Here is a 17,575-nt window from a genome sequence, read left to right as displayed (position 1 = left end):
CAACGTTGAAATTAACGTGCGAGATATATGGGGGCGCAATGATTCCAATTAACTGTATGAATTCCAGCTGGTAGAGATATAAGATTGAGAGAAAATACTTTATAAGTAGGTACAACGTTGTTAAATTTTGAGCTACTCGCTTCAAAATGTTCCTTAAGAGTTTGTTTCGTTTCTCGTTATTGGGTCTCTGAAATTGGACTAGTTTTCTCTAGAGAAATGTAGGCCTAGTTTATCATTTGTACAACATACATTCCGAATGTTTTCAAACATCTCAACAACTTGGTGCTTTAAAGCCATGGAATCAAGATGGTAAAAGTGCAGTCCTTATCTAAGGATAAGGATATTGACTATAGTTGAAGCATTTGACATTTCCTAAGCCTATTTTAGTACCTTATTACTTTTTCTTTATACTAAAGAAAAGTCTCACGGACCGTATTAATAGAAAATTGATTATATATATTTCCTTGACCTCTCTTCAACTTTCAGAAAGTGTACAACTACCCCGGAATTAATAACTTCAATATTAATCGATATTCTTCCATCATTTAGTAACCAGATATTGACACATCAATCAATTTTTCCAAGTTAAGTTAGTAATATATAAAAAAAATATACTGAGAAGCTAGCTGGGTCGAACTGTATGGGTTTATAAATTACTTAAGAGATATCTCTGGCTCATACCTGTTGCCAACTTAAACTGGTGTTGAAAACAATTATTATTCAACTATCACGTAACCGCTTAAGCCTCGGCGCCGTTGTTATAGAATTTTGGTAAAGTACTTTTAAAGGGTTATTAAAGAGACCCGGAAAAATAATCCGATAAAAAGACGGACGAGTACCAAAAAAAAGTACGATTAAACTTGGGAGGGAAAGTTAGACAAGTACAGGGTCAGTTTGGCTTCTATTACAATATTATCTACAAACGAGTTACAAACGTGGGTTACCATAGAAACCAATCCAAACATTTTCTTCCTTACCGAACTAATTTCTCCGCCCCAAAAAAAATATTAATAGTAAAAAAAAAAAAATGTCTACAGCGAGAAAAGTTTCCGTTGCGAAATAATGAGATTTTTCGAAACGTTAAAAACGTTTATCGATTAGTCAAATAGAAAGACAATTACATAAAAAACAAAATGAACTTCCTTTCATACGTCAAAATGATGCCATTTAACGTTGAGAAGTGGATAGAAAAGAAATGTCTTATCTTATTGAAAAAGACGGTAGGTTAGAAAAGAAAATGTTATTTCTTTTTTCTTCTCCTGGAGGAAGCTAGTCTTCATCTCGACATTTTTAACCATCCTCTCCTGTCGGGAGTCTTGGGTTTTTTTTTCTTTAATAATTTCTTTTTCATTTAATCCCTCTCATTTGGGATGGAGACTCATTATTTCGCGATGTTTTTATCACCTCGTCACATCTTAAAACTCCCTCCGTTTAAAGGGATTGCAAAATGAAGAAGAGCTAACTCGAATCTAATTTTGGTTTCTTACGCTTAAATCATTATAAGCCTATTTCATTAAGCCCAATGTATTAGACTGTTTTTTCTTGCCTCACAGCAATAGGAGGAGCTAAGTTTCGTGAGATAATTTAGACCGCCATATTGGTGGTTTGATAACGGAAGGAAACTCACCAATATGACTGAACCAGAACTGTGGTAAGACTTAGGATAGTGTGACGTATGACGTACAAACAGTAAAACTTCAATCTCTCTAAAGGTCAATAATACTCCAGACTTTAGAGATTTCTTACATCAAGCCTATTTATTTCTACATTTGACAACCCCTTTAAAAGGTGAGTCGAGCTCAGATTATTTTTTTAAAAGATGGCCGATACGTGGGCGAACTTCATACCCGCCTTTAGCCCCGAAAAATTTGGGAATGCGACGTTAATCGCGGTGAAAGTCTACTATACTAGAAATTTTTCTTTTCTTGAAGGTCGTGGGTAGCGAAAAATAGAGATACGTAAGTAAAAGAAAAGAAAAGGAAAATAAGAGAACCCTTCCATTTTCTTGACTGAAGTTACCTCAGCTACAAGTCTACGTTTGTTTAGACAGAACCAAAACTACTCCCGGAATTCTACTCATTTCTTTTTTATATATTTTCTAGATCAAGTCGTAGAGGAGGGAAGATGCTGGTACCCGTGTCTTGTTCTGGCAGAACCCGAGAACGCACCCTCCATCTTCTATATACGAATCCTGAGAATTCCCTCTTAAATTCAAGCTAAGTTTTCTATTCAGTTAAAGGTAAATCCTTTAAGTAAGATACGGTTTAGGTAAAGGCATAGACGGGATGAACAATACATTTTTCGATGTGGTAAGAACTAAGAAGGAAAAAAATGGTCCCCAGCCTCTTCCTGAAGCATCCCGGAGCATCCTACCGTGTCCGCCAGCGCTTTTTATATATAAATAAGAAGAAAGCCACAGCAGTAACGGTAAAAATAATAAGAGGTTTTTCACTATGAAGACTTGTACATAAGTTTATAAGATACGTTCCTTCCATAAGTATGAGAATACCTATACGATTCGTAATGCTTCTGAGAGACTTACAGTACTCGAGCTAGTTCTAGGAGAACGACGGAAGCGAGAATTGATCAGTACTACACTCGGATGGTTAATTAGTTTTGCAGGACTTCCATCTTTCTACCTATTTAGTCTGCATTACTAAGCCTTTGACAGCGCCTCACCAGGCATGCGTCGCTTTACCTCGAATCTATGACCTGCCTCACTCACTTCAAAATTACAAGCTCCAGTTTCTAAGTTATCAGAGACAAACTTATGGATGGAATATATCTTATAAACTTATGAAACAATGTTATAGTTTTTTTTTCGAAAAGGTATAGAAGAAGAAATGAAAGCCTTCTTTCCATATACCACCTCCACGTCCTCTAGGCTGCTTCCAATATAATGAATATATTTCTTATAGAACTTTACATTATATTGGATAAATTTTACTTTATAAAAAGGTAAACTAACATTTCTATTACAATAGATATTAGAGATAAGTTTCGGATAAAACTAAGGGGTTTATACAGCACATCCATATTTTTGGAGTTTTCGTGTCTCGTGGAGCTCTTAATATTTAACCCACTCAAGACTAATTAGTTATTCTTCAATTTCCGGGTTTTCGCGAACTAGGGATAAGCTAGGAGAGAGAGAGAGAGAGAGGGGTAGAGAGAATAATTAATGTAGGTTACGAATTAACGTACGGATGCGAAAATGTTATTACGTCTAACCGTCGAGCTAGCTGCGCCAGACAATTGAAAATATTTCCCATTTCCCACAGCCTCCAGTTCCATGAAACATTTCCCATTTCGATTTTCTCTTTTCCCCCTTTCCCCCCCTCCCCCGCCTTGTCAGACAAAGTCGGTTGGAAACTGAATTGTTATGAAAATGTTTTTATACCGGTCCCTGTTAACGGTTGAAGCGTGAAATATACTATAAAAGAAAATTAAATTTCAGTTTTTTTTAAAAAACCTTTTCAGGTATATTTTCTTTAAAATAGAATTGGATAGATTAAAATAAATATAATATAGATAAAGTAAAGTTGATCTAAGGCTGTTTCGAAATAATTTTCTGAATAAATCACGACATTTATTTATTTATGATTTTTCTAGAATTTAATTTAGTTATTTTAATATTTGGTTTCCTTTAATGAATAAGGAAGTTTTACAGCTTCGCGTTTACATTATATTAAAATTTCACAGATAAAAACCCAAAAGTATACTTCGTTCGTTTGACTGAGCCTGTAGACGCCATGTAAAATGAGAGGCAAAAAACCCTCCTCTCAACCCCCTACACTAACCAACCAACCATCCAATCAGAGACGAGCTTTTAGAGAAAATAGTACTCGATGGTGGCGATCCAAACGTTCATTCTTGGCACTATTAATGAGCCTATAGACTAGTGTCGTTAAAAAGGGGTTGCTACTGTATGAGAGGATACTATACACGTCTAGTAGGGGGATGACACGAGCTAGGAGATAGAAGGCATGACGTTTCCATACATAGTACTTACACTACTCTATTCACGCGTTTTCCCTGTGCTCCCGGTCGTAAAATTAATCATACATACGCAAAAAGGGGGTCGACACTATTCCGAGATGAGAGGGGGGAAGGGTTTCTCGTATTACACGGCGCGTGCGAGCTTCAATAAAGTACACTTTTTGTGTTTTAATCTATGAACTTTTGCTAAGTAAATTCATTCCTATCACGACGGTTTGAAATAAACCAAATTTAAAACCCGATCATTACCAACCATTCTGGTAATGTACCTGGCAAAGTTCATCGCCCTTACGGGGCTTCTCCCTAAAATAGAATAAACGCTTACAAGTGTCGCCAGAGAATTGCCTTTCGCATTCGCTTCTACGTCGTTTGACTAAATTTTCTAAAAGCAGCGAAACTTTTTAAAGTCTTTTCAATATATTAAACCACGGTACATCTTATTACCGAAACACTGTCTGACCTTTTCCAATTTACTTTTTTTTAGGGAACATTTCCTTTAGTAGTAAGATTTCTAAATTTAAAATGAAAGGAATGAATGGTAATAAAAAAGGGATGAAGGTGAGAAAAGCCCCGATTTGTCAGTGAAATAAGATTCATCGAATCGGAAATTTATATATATATGGGAATCAAACGCGATCACCGTTTAAAACCCAGGCTTCAAAATTCCGTGGAATTGAAATTTTAATTCATTCCATTCGTAATATTCTATATTCTTTACCGTTTCGGAATTAAATATCTTTGTTTTCGAAGGTTGCTATGAGAAGTGTCAACTGGAATACATACAACTACTAGGAATCATTGCGCTACATCCATTTTCACTCACCGTATCTAGGCAGATTTTGTTTAAAGAGCTAGCCTACACTTTCCCTCACGAATATATCTCGCTGCGTATTGCACCTGGAAACTACCAGCCAATAAAATCACAGTTAGAAAGACGCCCAAATTACGAGGCCCACAAAACCCGTGTCGAAATTAACAAGAGACATATGAGGCAGCAATTATTCCTATTAACTGTATATATTCCTGGTGTCATTATTACGGGGAAATTCGAATTAGAGTTGACAAATGCGCGACCAATTCTGAGTTAAGAACCTCAAAACATTCACGTTTGGTTTAAAAATTCTTATATCGAAATTGATATAAAAAAGGCATCTTTCGTAGATTGGTAATATACTAGTATAACTAATTTTAGTTTTTTTTTTAGTTTTATCTTTCTGATATTCTCGCAATTTGCATAAAAGCACTTCACTTCCAGAATGGCCTTCTTAGGAGCGTTCTTGGCCATGCACCTTACCTGTACTAAGGTAAAGAGAGCCTCGTCTTACTTAAACCTAGGCCAGCGAATGCACGCACGCATCTAGGTCCGCAACCACTGGTCCGTCTACAAAACTCAACTCTCGCTTCAATCGATATCATCGCGCCACTATAAGGATCTAAAAGGTGTACATATCTCTGGAGGGTATATTTGTACAGGCGCGCATTCACCAAACGGGAAAATACTTATAAACCCGGCTCAACCGAGACCCGTGTTATATATTTTAGTGTCTATCCCAAACACGAGTCGTCGCCTAGCATTTCAGATAGGTATCTGTTGGCATAAGTTTATAAGACATGTTCCATAAGAATGGCACTAGTATGCTAGAGACTTACAGCTCGAGTTAGTTCGAGGGAGAACGACAAGCGAGAATTGAAGTACTACACTCGGTTAATTAGTTTTGCAGGACTTCCATCTTCCTATTTGGTCAATACAAGAAGTGATATCTAGTTTATTAGGGAGAAGTTATAAATTCGCCCCACATTTATAATCTAGCTTTATCTCCAGTCCCAACCTAGATCTGGAGTTAATCCCCGTCGCCTCTAAATTACAACCAGCCAGGATCTCATTGGTTCTTGAAAACTCACGTCAGCGCGACGCGAATGACGAAAATTACAGTCATATGTCCCCCCTTGTATTTTGAAAGGGGGACTGGGACTATGGCGCGCGAATACTTAGGCATCTTCTCCCTAGTAAACTAGATATCACTTCTTGGTCTGTACTAAGCCCCCTTTGACAGCACCAAAACCAGGCGTCGCATTACCTCGAATCTATGACCTACTTCAATCAGTTCATGAGAAGCTCCAGTTTCTAAGTTACCAGTGACAAACTTATGGAAGGAACATATCTTATGAACTTATGGTATAGGTAACCACTCCGGAAGCGTGGGACGGAAGAAGGGAAGAATGGTACACGCCACTTCAAACTGTCTTCTTGAAAATGCACGCATGCTACATATTTGGATGGGAAAATGAATTTCATAATTAAACACGTGTAGGTATTAATAAACGACCTGTTTTCTTTGTTAAAGAGTTAAATACCTTTCATTTGTCAATGTTTATTTAGAAAGAAACACTTGAGAGTTTTCCCTGCAGTGAAGCGAAGGAGGTAAAATGAATAGGTACCTATATTAATCAACTTCCTTAAAATTATGTTTACTACTACGCCGTACGTTAGAGTTTGTATTCCCTTCTTTAGACTTGGAATAATATTGTAATAAAAATGCAAATTTAGGTCTAAATTAGGCTAGAGTTAAGTAAGGAGGAAATTTATATGTAAAGTTTGCCTGAAAAAGGGCTTCATCTCCCGAACTCCAGCGTTCAAAGAAAGCCCACTTACAGGCGCAAAAATATTTCTGAAAGTGTTTAGTTTTTCCTACGTAATACATTTAATAAATGTGCGAGAGTCAACGTGACGTTGCATGACGTAACAAATACCTATATTATCGTACAAAGATTGAACTTTCAATATTTTCAAGGAAGTCACTTAAAAGAATGAAGGTATACACTCACTCTTCTTATTTGATTAGAGTATAATGTAAACCAAACTTATCCAAAAATCTATTTAACTTCCATCAAGGTAAGAGGAATATGTATCTTTTTGAAAATCGTGATTCAACGGTATTTTTCGAAACTGTCTAAAAGCCCATTCAGACTGTAGAGTAAAATCTTACGTTCCCGTGGGTCGCCTCGATAATTTCTTTTCTCTGATCAGGAGTGAGAGAGAACGACTTAAAACGAATCGTGTATATGGGTGATTTTTGAGCCAAGACTTTTGAATAATAAAATAGCCCAATCCAATATGACAAAAAGCGCCCCCCATAATCCTAAAACTTTTCATATATCGTCTGTTAAAGCGTAGCTCACTCGATCACGCGTCAGTAAAACATGATCGAGGAAGCTATGACTAAAGAAAAAGCGCTAACGAGGTGGTAGTGCCATCTCAACACTCACTACCCGACCAAACTGAAACATTTTAAAACAAAACCTGCACACGAATCTTTTACGTAGTCGTTGACACGTGTCTAATTAAGCGAGCAAAGCGACTTCACCGACATGAACAAAAGATTTCAGTCTACAGTCTGAATAGGCCTTAAATCCTTTTAGAAAAAAACAAATAATAGACATGAAAAGCTCCATAAAGATAGTTCGTGGTTGGATTAAGTTTTTTTTTTCTTTTTCTATTTTACTTTCTCGGTTTTTCGTGCGGTTTTTCTTCCAAACGATTATACGACTACATGTAATTACTTCATTGGAAGCATATATACCCACTTTGTAGCAACGTACTATATGTACACAACGTAAAAGCGGGGATATTCGGTAATCCCTCGGTGGGTCTCTTTTTTTGCTAAAAATACCTTTGAACGTGTATCGTTCGGAGTAGCTCCGATCAACTAGGGTATCTTAATACCCGAGCGTTATTGACACGAGGGGGGCTTAATACGAACATTAAACAGACAGAGTTAAACCCGAGCGCGTCTACTGCATGCAGGCAAAAGGTACCGGCATCGAGTGTAAGATTAGTTTCAAGCCAGTTCCCACGATAATGAATTCCCAAGTATCGATAGTAATGCATTTAAACTTTGGCGCGAATATTTAGTTGGGCCTTGATGTAAGTAACTCTAGAAGGGGATAATAGAAGAAGGATGACACTCTGTATCCTCTTAATACTTCAGTTATGTAATGATCATGATTCTTCCCAGGCTCACCCAACCCCTTTTTGTTTGCTCTGCCGCTCATCAAACTTCAGATGGACATAGCTGCACCGTGCAAGGTGAATTCTGTAACTGTTTGGTGGTTCTAAATCCTCAGCAATCAACCCATAATCCTATACCTCGTCTTGTCTTGAGGTGGGACAAAAATCCATGCACAAGCGCATGCGCCTTAGAAAAAATTGTTTAGCGTTACCTAATAGAGCATAATGATGAGGGAACTATTTATCGCGTATGTGATTCGGTTTAGTAACCTTGATGATTGGTATGAAGAATCATGTTACAATTACCCTGCTTTGTGGGTGGTACACTTCTCTCGAAGAGAAGTAAATTATATACTTCAGGTAAATGGTAAATGACATTATCAGCATGGCTAGCTTCTCATTTTCTATCATCAAGATTAAGTTAAGAAGCGATTATCCGTTCGCTTTCTTGACGCGGCAAAGCTTAAGCTTTATTAACCACGCCGAGGAGATATCTTGGTTAATTGTTTCGACACGGACAATTACGGTGTATCGGCACTTCTCTACGCATTTCAATGCTTAGATCTTATAGGAAAGTATCACGGAGTGCCATCGTGGCTTCTCTAAAGACGCTAAATTGAGTGTATTTTCCGTTCGACTAAAGTTCACCCTTGGGTTGCTCTGTTTTATAAGAGAAAAGCGTTCTTTTATTGGTAGAGCTCGATTTTCAGCCAGCCAGTCAGGCACGAAAAATCCGCTTCCTTCCTCTCAGAGATTCTTTCAATCTTTCTTTCTTTCTTTTCGTCGACTTTATATGCCGTTACGGAGAGTTGAAACTCTCCAAGCTCAGCGTCATTTTGTATATATATATATATATATTACTAGGGAAACCCGAGTTCAAAAACTAATTTTAGAACCGGGTCACTTTATAACGCGTGATGAAAGACACTTTGATGAAAAGGGGGGAGGGAGGGAGAGAAATATTTCACCGATTTATTTTTATAACCGTCTTATTAAAGGTGCAGGGATTGTAAGTCGATTTGCAACCGCAAAGGTACGTTCAGTCATTTGTGAGTGGTGCAATATAGACCAGTTCGGAAATTACAAAACTGAGAAATCAACAAACAGGGGCGTGTATCAAGAAGTGATATCTAGTTTACTAGGGAGAAGGTATAAATTCGCGCCACATTTCTAGCTTTATCTCCAGTCCAAACGTTAAGTAGGTCCGGAGTTAATCCCCGCCGCCTCTAAATTACAACCAGTATCATTTCATTGGTTCTTGAAAACTCACGTCAGCGCGACAACGAGAATGACGGGAAAATTACAGTCATATTTTCCGACTGAGGAGAGGCGAAATAGTCCGGTGGCCTCCTTTTATGTCCCCCCCCCCTTGTATTATGAAAGGGGGACTGGGACTATGGCGCGCGAATACTTAGGCATCTTATGCTTTCTCCCTAATAAACTAGATATCACTTCTTGCGTGTACCTATAAGTAATTTCGTATAATATTTTCGTTTCATTTTTTACCTTTATAAACACCCGAAATTTCCCCGAAAAATTACTACTGGCTACACCTTAAAATTGCCTTGATAAAGTGATCTAAAAAAGTGGTAAACGAACAGCCCCCTTATATTGATTTTTCTACCTCGGTCGATCGGTCGGACGACCTCCTGTTGAACTTCGGGGGTAAATCCTCCCAAGACCCATTTGTATCGGTAGCTATATACAACTCCCGCCTTTTTTCTTTTATTTTTTTTAAATAAAAAATAAGCTTGAAAGCCGAATCTTTCTTTCCATAAGAGATTCGGAGCCTAAATGATCGCGATAAGATGAGGCAATCGGAAAAGTTTGGATTTTAGACATTACCAGCGCTACTAAAACACCTGTTTCGTAACGCGTTTCTCGTCTCATCACTGGTCTATACTTTGAAACCAAATTACGTGCGAGTAAAAATTGTTTTCGAATAAACAAACGATTTGGGGGGATTTATTTCAAATCCCCCTAATTATACTTCGAATCCATCGATATCCCCAAGGATTTGAAGCGATTTTAATGAAATTACGATTGGGTAAAAACTGGAGAGATCTAGAAGAAGATAACTTAAAGCAGGGATAGATTTAATTTTAGAAGTAGGAATGGAGAACAGAGTAATCTGGGCGCGCGTCATAGTCCCGGACCCCCTTCCCCGGGACGGAGGGGGTATGAAAGAAGAGGCGGATCATAGTGACAGAGGTAACAAAGGAATTACGTATTTTTTGCCGTCCCCGTCAGCAACGTCATCAAAACGTAGTTTAAGTGAGCCAATAAGGTAATTTAAACTTTTCGTTACGTGTTGGAGGTAGGAGCTCTATACTGGGTGTCTGGTGACTGAAGTAAAGACTAACCGTTCTCCATTCCTACTTCTAAAATTACATCTATCCCTGCTTAAAGTAAACTAATACTTTCAACAGTTGAATTTCTTCAACAAACAGGGTTTGGACGTGATTTTTTATATTGAAAATCCCTGACTTTTCCATGGCTTATCCCTGACCAAATTTTCCCAATATTCCTGTGTTACCAGAGTCCACTTCATAATTACACCTGGTCCATATTTAGCATTACTCGAAGCATGGTGTGATTTACCAAACGAAATCCCTGACTCATCCCTGACGTTTTAGGAAAGTACTCTAAATCCCTGACTAATAATAACTCCTTCATTTTCCAAATCCCTGACTTTTCCAGGCAATCCAGGTTTCGTACGAACCCTGGCAAATGCCAAACCACTCTGCTATAGAGACTTGAGCTTTTAGGCCTAATTTTGTAGACATAGAAGAAAGTACGCGGCGTCGTTTATTGTTTGCATTACAATTAAGTACACGGCGCTCAAAACCTTGGGGTCTCTATTGTTTTCACGAAATAAGCTTAATTCTGACAACTCAAAGACAATACTTCGGGTGTACCATTTTTCCTATATATACGTAACACTTTTCTTTGCTTTCTTCCCGCTGAGTGGCGAGATTTTTCAAAAGCTAGCCCCTTTTTGTTCTAAGAGATGTTAAAAACAAAGAAGAATACTGTACGTGGCGAATGACCCGTCGCGTACATTTGACAGCGCCGCTATTGTCCTAAAGAGCTAAATGGCGCTACGCCAAGGTGATTTTATTGAGACATACCCTTGGAAAGAAGATCCTTATTATATCTTCCCATCCAACGGCCTGCGTTATGTACAGTACCGAAGTTTCTTTGGGGGGGGGGGGAAAAGAGGGTGTATTACACTGCCATGGAAGTGTGTTGTCCGTGTTATTGTTGAAATGATAAATAGAAAGATGAAGCGGAAAGGATTTAGCACCAAGATTTTAAAATCCCCCGTCTATATACCCCAGAAATTCTACATGATCTTACGTTCTCCCTTAAGGGCCTCTCTTTTACAATACACGACGTCTCGCGCATGCTGTCTGCCAAAATAAAGTCACAGCTGTTTCTCTTTATCCCATTCTTTAAGGAAGTGAAAATACGCGTCTATATAAGTCAAGAAGGGATTTTACAAAATTTAATGTGTAGAATTCAGTCTTATATCTTGGAGAATAGAAGTGAAACGGAGTAGTTGTTTATGAGGCATGTGCGGAAATGAAAGTCTCCCCGAGTACCTAACGCCATTTAAAAATAGAAGATACGTCTCACGAATTAGTTTCTAATTTTAAGACACAGAGGGCATTGTCGACATTTTCTTAACGGCGTAGGACCCTTAACTGAGGACACTGGGAGGCTTTGTTGCAATTGTCGTAGATGGGTAGGGTACTTAGGGTACGTTAGAGGTATGTATATACAACTCCATTTCATCTCCTTCCTCCAAGCTTCTATTATCCTGCACAGTCAGACACGCCCTGGAGAGTTCCATTTTTACTTTGATGCTTATTTCTTTTAATATTTTCCTGCGCTTGTAAAGAGATAGTGGATGATTCAAAAACTGTAGCGATTTGATTGAGTTTTGAAAGGGAACTATAGACTATATCACTTGTTGATTGGGAATTTATTCATTAAACACTAGCACCCTTATGGATCAGTGTTACATTTAAAACCCAGTTAAGATGGGTTATCCCTAACTCAATTCGAAATTTTAAAATCTCATATCGTTTCACTCTACCTTTCGCTTTACTTAATATAAATTTTGGACTTTTTATCATTCTACAGTATATTACATTTTTGTAAAATATGAACGACGTGCTCCTGAATTAGAATTATACAGCGTAAAAGGCGATTTTAATTCAATTTCCAACTGAGTTTTAATCTTTTAGACTGGCGGCAAAAACTAAAAACCTCGGTTCAACCGCTGTTAGTTTTCATTTTATCTTTAAAGAGATTAAATTACAAAGTAAATCTCATTTTTTTTCTTAGAAATTTTACTCCAAACACATCTTTTCCGAAGGAAATCGCGTTAAAACGGATCTTAACGTGATTTGGGATATAAAAATTCGAGCTACGTTGGAAGATTTCTTCCCATTACAGAGAGAGAAGTCTAGAAAAGAAGAAAAATCACTATTTTCCCCCAAAAGGAATCGCTATCACTATCGAAATTTTTAAGCCTTTTTCTTTTCGAAAATAGACAATTCCATAAATTCCAGATAGAGAATCGCGAACAGCAAACACCACGGGAGCCGGAGGAGGTCACCTTATTTGGTTATTTACCCAGTGCCAAGAAGCACCGCAACTGGTGCGAGTTGGCTAGCCTCCCTTCACGTTTAGTGAACTCGGGTGAACTTCGTCAGGCCTTGTCTCTTGGTTAACGCCAGGTAAATAGAGCATTTCGATATTTACTAAAGGGGAAAGACACGTGGGGGTAAAACTCTGCCATCCATCTCGCTTTTTGGCGCCTGCGCTGTAGTCTCTTTTTATCATGAAAGTGCGCAGAGACGGATGGCAATGTATCAACCCCCTTGTATGTCCTAATAATGAGGGTTGCTTATCCCCCCCCCCTTTTTTTAAATCGAAAGTGGGCAGCTCCCCGCCCCTGTGTGTTTGTTTCTCTGCATGTAATTAATGGAATAGTCTATAGACCTAAAACAAATGTCTATTAAAGTTTAGGGAAATAGAGATTGCAGATAGAAGTTAGGCTCCACCGAACAATTAAGGCGTGAGTTTACTATTTAATGGAAGCTAAAGGGTGGTAACCTCTTTTCTTTTTAGACGCGCAACAGAATGAAGGACTTTTAACATCTATAAAATATTTATCCATTTTTAACGCGAAATGACCTGCAGTAGCCCAACGGTGACCGTTAAAGTTACGACGAACTAACTATATACGAAAGAATGGTATAGAGAAATTGGAAGAGAGGGAGTGGTTGGTAACCATGGAGACCATCTCCACTACAATGATTATTAGAAAAGAGTCCGGCACACTGTCCAGTTCCGTGAAAAGCAAAAGAGAGAAGAGAGAAGAAAAAATTAGTCTAAAATTTCGCGGGTTTTTTTTATTTCGCGCGCGTTTACTCTATGCAAAGACCCCCAACGCCTATAACTAAACTCTTCTTTAAAAGTCCCTGGTCACTGTACAGCTCTTATTTTGAGTAATAACAGGCTCCACGCCCAAAAACCTCCGAAACATTTCATGAATATTAATTAACCCCGCAATCAAAACCACATTTTCCAGCCCCATCCCCACCCATTTCCAAAAATAATAGCGAACTCTAGCCCACTAAAATATACACAGAAGCGATATTTGATACGTTTGGAAGATTGAAATGTATCGATATAACGGAAATTAAATGATTCAAGCTGATGAAGAGAGGGGATCTAATTACAATGTACATGTAAGGTACAACGACGTATGCTAATATTGTTTTTTCTCAAGTAATTGCAATTATTTCGAAAGGTACAATTATATTTGTATTTATACGTCGCTAATTTATTGCAATTGTTGCATGCAGCTGATGAATAAGTAGAAAGTCAATAAATCGACGAAGAAGTGTTGCCAGAAGGGTGGGAAATAAGGAATTTTTTTAAACTGGACAATTGGCGTAGTGACCCCTCCCCCCCTGGGCCTGGAATAAAAAAAACTGGTCCATGACCATTGACCAGGGCACGTCATCTGCTAAACTAAAGACCACTGACCCCCCTCCGATTTAATTTTTAAACTGGACCAGGCAATTTTTAAACTGGTCATTTTCCCTGTGCCACCGCCTTATTTCCCACGCTGGTTGTCAGTCATTTGTGACGTATGCAATTCAAAATGCTTTCTACATACAATACAACAGACTGAAAATCTTGTAGAATTCTGCGTTCGATTCAGTAATTGATCATTCAATTCCAAACCTGTATACATACAGATACAGGAGATGCTCTAATAACAAATTGTACTAAAGCGCATGCGCAGTTAAAGTTAAGAAACGGTATAAAAGGGGGGAAGAAATATCTCTATCCCCTTTAAGGCACACGATCTATAATTTGAGAAACAACAAGTTTTCATCTACTAAGCTTTACTTGAATACGAATTTAATAATTCATATCTTTGTCGCGGCTTATTTTCCAACTCTAAGTTTCGGAATAGGTATATTTATAAATTAGTTATTATGTCGTCTTTATTATTTAATAAAATAGTAAGACGTTGGTATATATATCCCTTGTCGTTTTGAGTCTCGTTCTAGTCTCGACTCTTTTATGCTTTTCGACAGCAGCGATCTCTACGTTTAGTTTTTTGGTTTCATTCTTTTTTGAAGCCCGCATTCAATCATTTTTCCGATGGGGATTACCAAGATGAAAAAAAGGAAAATAGGAAAAAGAGGATATTTCTGCCTTTCCTCGATCCCTCCTCCCTTTATAGTGATGGGTGGGTGTACGGTGTATCTCGTGACATTTTTATTATCCCTTTTTTGACCCTCTTAAAGATATTTTTGGGTCTCCATAAGCAACAGGTTATGGTTATAACATTTCTTAGAATCCCAACTCTATTCTTTATAAAAAGTTTGGTCCGCGTTCACGGGGCTTTGCTTATCAGTATCGGAAATTCAAATTCCATCTTTAAAGGCCATTTTTTTATACCCCCTTCATTTATAATAGAAGGGGGTATTTAAAGATATACTGTTTGATCCTTATGAAATCGTACAGCGTACAACGTTTATGTACATTAACTAAGCATTGAAGTTATAAAATAGCTTCATTAAGAATGGAAATGTTGAAGTTAGAAGTTTTCATTATAGACAGGGATACATACAGCAGCTAGGAATCATTATGCGACATCCATTTTTACTCAACGTATCCAAGTCAAATTTGTGGGAGGAGTCCTAGACTAATCCTTGCGTATGAGGAATTTTACCTGGCGAATAATCTCTCTACCTGATCTCGCGTTGCTACCAACCAATGAAACGACAGTTAGAAAGACGCCATCAGAATTATAAGGCGTGACGGACGATACTAAGTTCTCATTTCTCAAGCACGGTATACAAACAAAACCCGCATAGAAATAAACATGGGATAAATGAACAGAAACAATAATTCCAGTTAACTTCGTGTATTCCCGGTATCTATATCTATATAAATCAAAGTCCTGACTGACTGACTGACAGACTGACTGATAATCAACGCCCAGCCCAAACCGCTTGCCCTAGAAGGCTGAAAATTTGCAGGAACGTTACTCATAAGTAGTAGGCGCGTACTAAGAAAGATTTTTCCAATCCGCCGCCATCTTAAAACATGGAGCCCAGAAATGTAAAAAATATTCTCTATGCAATTAAGTACGCGCGTTTCAACCGATTTCACAAATATTTAGTACACTGGTTTGCTTTAACCTTAAGACGGGCTGAATGGTCTTTCGGGTTAGATTTTTCGCCATCTTTTAAAATGGCGCCCAGAAATGTAAGAAAATATTCTCTATGCAATAAAGTCTGCGCGATTCAACCGATTTCACAAATATTTAGTACAATGGTTTCCTTTAACCTATAGACGGGCTGAAAGGTCTTTTGGGTTCGATTTGTTGCCATCTTTTTAAATGGCGGCCAAAAACTTAAAAACCCTTCTTTATGGAATAATGTCCGCGTGAAAAGTAATAAAAAATATCCCGACGGGCTGACGGACTGTGCCGAGTGCCTTCGCTCCTAGGGTGCTACAAAAATATTAGTCATCAGTAAAATCTACACATTCTTTATATCATTTTAGATGGAAGTTCTTATTACACGCGAGCGACGCCGCGGGTAACGGCTAGTAGACTATATAGTCATAGTTAAAAATTATTTTGGGTCAAAGTAGACTTGTTACTTCATAGATTCGCGAAACTTTCGTTAACAAGTTAGGCTTAGAACTTCCCAGGTTTTCGGATTAAAGCAGCACTGGGAATTGAGTTGTGAACAAATCCTGTTGATTTAGATGTACTATAGGCCTACTCTTACTCTTCCAGTTTCAATTTTAACGGCCAATCGAATGAATATAGATTGTTTTTGCTTTGATTCCCCGGCTGCTGTCTTTGAGAATAAATATATAATATGGATTCTGTCTCGCTAATTCCGGCAGGAGATTAATGATTAATCTCAGGCGATCGTTAAGCCCTTTGGTTAATCAGCTTTGTTAGGGAGCTTTCTCCTAATTACCCGAGCGTAGGCAGAAGAGACTACGTTCACTGCGGGCGTGTCTTAAGACGCAACAGATACCTTACCCTAAAGCTGATGAGAGAGCAGAGAATTTCCCAAAATAAATCAGATCCAAGTCTAAAAAAACAACTTCAGTAGCCTCAAGAAAATCAACTTAACTTTTTAATATACTACGAAAGGTCATAAGTTTATAACTGATATGTTCCTTCCATAAGTATGATACTACCTATACTTCGTAATGCTACCGAGAGACGTACAGTTTCGAGAACGTCAAGCGAGAATTGAAGTCCTACACTCGGTCAGTTTTGCATTTAGTCTGTGCCTCACCAGGAGTCACTTTACCTCGAATCTATGACCTACTTCCATCTGACAAGTTCCAGTTTGTAACCAGTGACAAACTTATGGTCAACATATCTTATCCACTTATGGTACGGTATATATTCTTTCTCTTTGACAAATTTCGTAACATCCCACCCAATTTAAACAAGATTAAATTAAGTTATATTATATTAGTTATTGGGTTTATAAAGTTCGTTTGAACGCGATCATAATTATATTGGGGTAACTTAGTTGAAAGCTTTTTTCAGGCATCGACTCTGTCTGTGTACTTAAAATTTCTCTAACAAACATTACAAATTTTCCCTAACTTCCGCGTGGCGTCGTTCAACTTCCACTTTCACATATTTGTTTCCGTTTTGCTCGTGAGATTTCAGTTTGTGTGAAAGAAGATCAAACGTTTTTTTAAAAAAAGAAGATGTTGGATCGTTTCTCGCCCGCCGGAAAAGGTTTTTTTTTAAAAATTCTGTAAAGAGGAATGTTTGATGGAACGGAGTCTTCTTCTACAGACCTTGTAGCCTTTCACCATCTTGGTTTTTCCATTGAAAAATTGTTTTTTTCAGTGAAGATTTTTGGGGTAAACCTAGGCGCTCAAATACTATATTACGCTTACGGGGTCTCCTTGGCAGAAATCCAAACGGGTCCTTTTTTTTCTACTTCCCATTTTATCTCTTTGAGTTTACTCACGAGGAACCTTCCT

General features: G+C 38.0%; 1 protein-coding gene and 1 long non-coding RNA gene across 9 annotated transcripts in view; one reads left to right on the top strand and one right to left on the bottom strand.

Annotated features, from left to right (window-relative positions):
• The window catches only part of Stacl (SH3 and cysteine-rich domain-containing protein), an 88,414-nt gene that overhangs the window by 66,171 nt on the left and 4,668 nt on the right, over nucleotides 1–17,575 (bottom strand). The window lies entirely within an intron of this gene.
• Nucleotides 375–6,799, top strand: LOC149588548 (uncharacterized). 5 transcript variants are annotated; one of them, XR_016379934.1, is made up of 5 exons: nucleotides 375–1,220; nucleotides 1,554–1,651; nucleotides 1,713–1,788; nucleotides 1,932–6,304; nucleotides 6,377–6,799. It is a non-coding gene; the product is annotated as an uncharacterized LOC149588548 (long non-coding RNA). The 5 variants fall into 5 exon arrangements; XR_016379931.1 differs by having other exon boundaries at nucleotides 375–1,651; nucleotides 1,932–1,958; nucleotides 2,103–6,304; XR_016379932.1 differs by having other exon boundaries at nucleotides 375–1,651; nucleotides 1,932–2,958; nucleotides 5,201–6,304.

This window comes from Phalangium opilio, unplaced genomic scaffold (assembly GCF_054372755.1).
Source record: "Phalangium opilio isolate 3A_F unplaced genomic scaffold, DU_Popi_V2 ptg000540l_1, whole genome shotgun sequence".
NCBI classification, from domain to species: domain Eukaryota; kingdom Metazoa; phylum Arthropoda; class Arachnida; order Opiliones; family Phalangiidae; genus Phalangium; species Phalangium opilio.
This window is presented reverse-complemented; position numbering and strand designations above follow the sequence as displayed.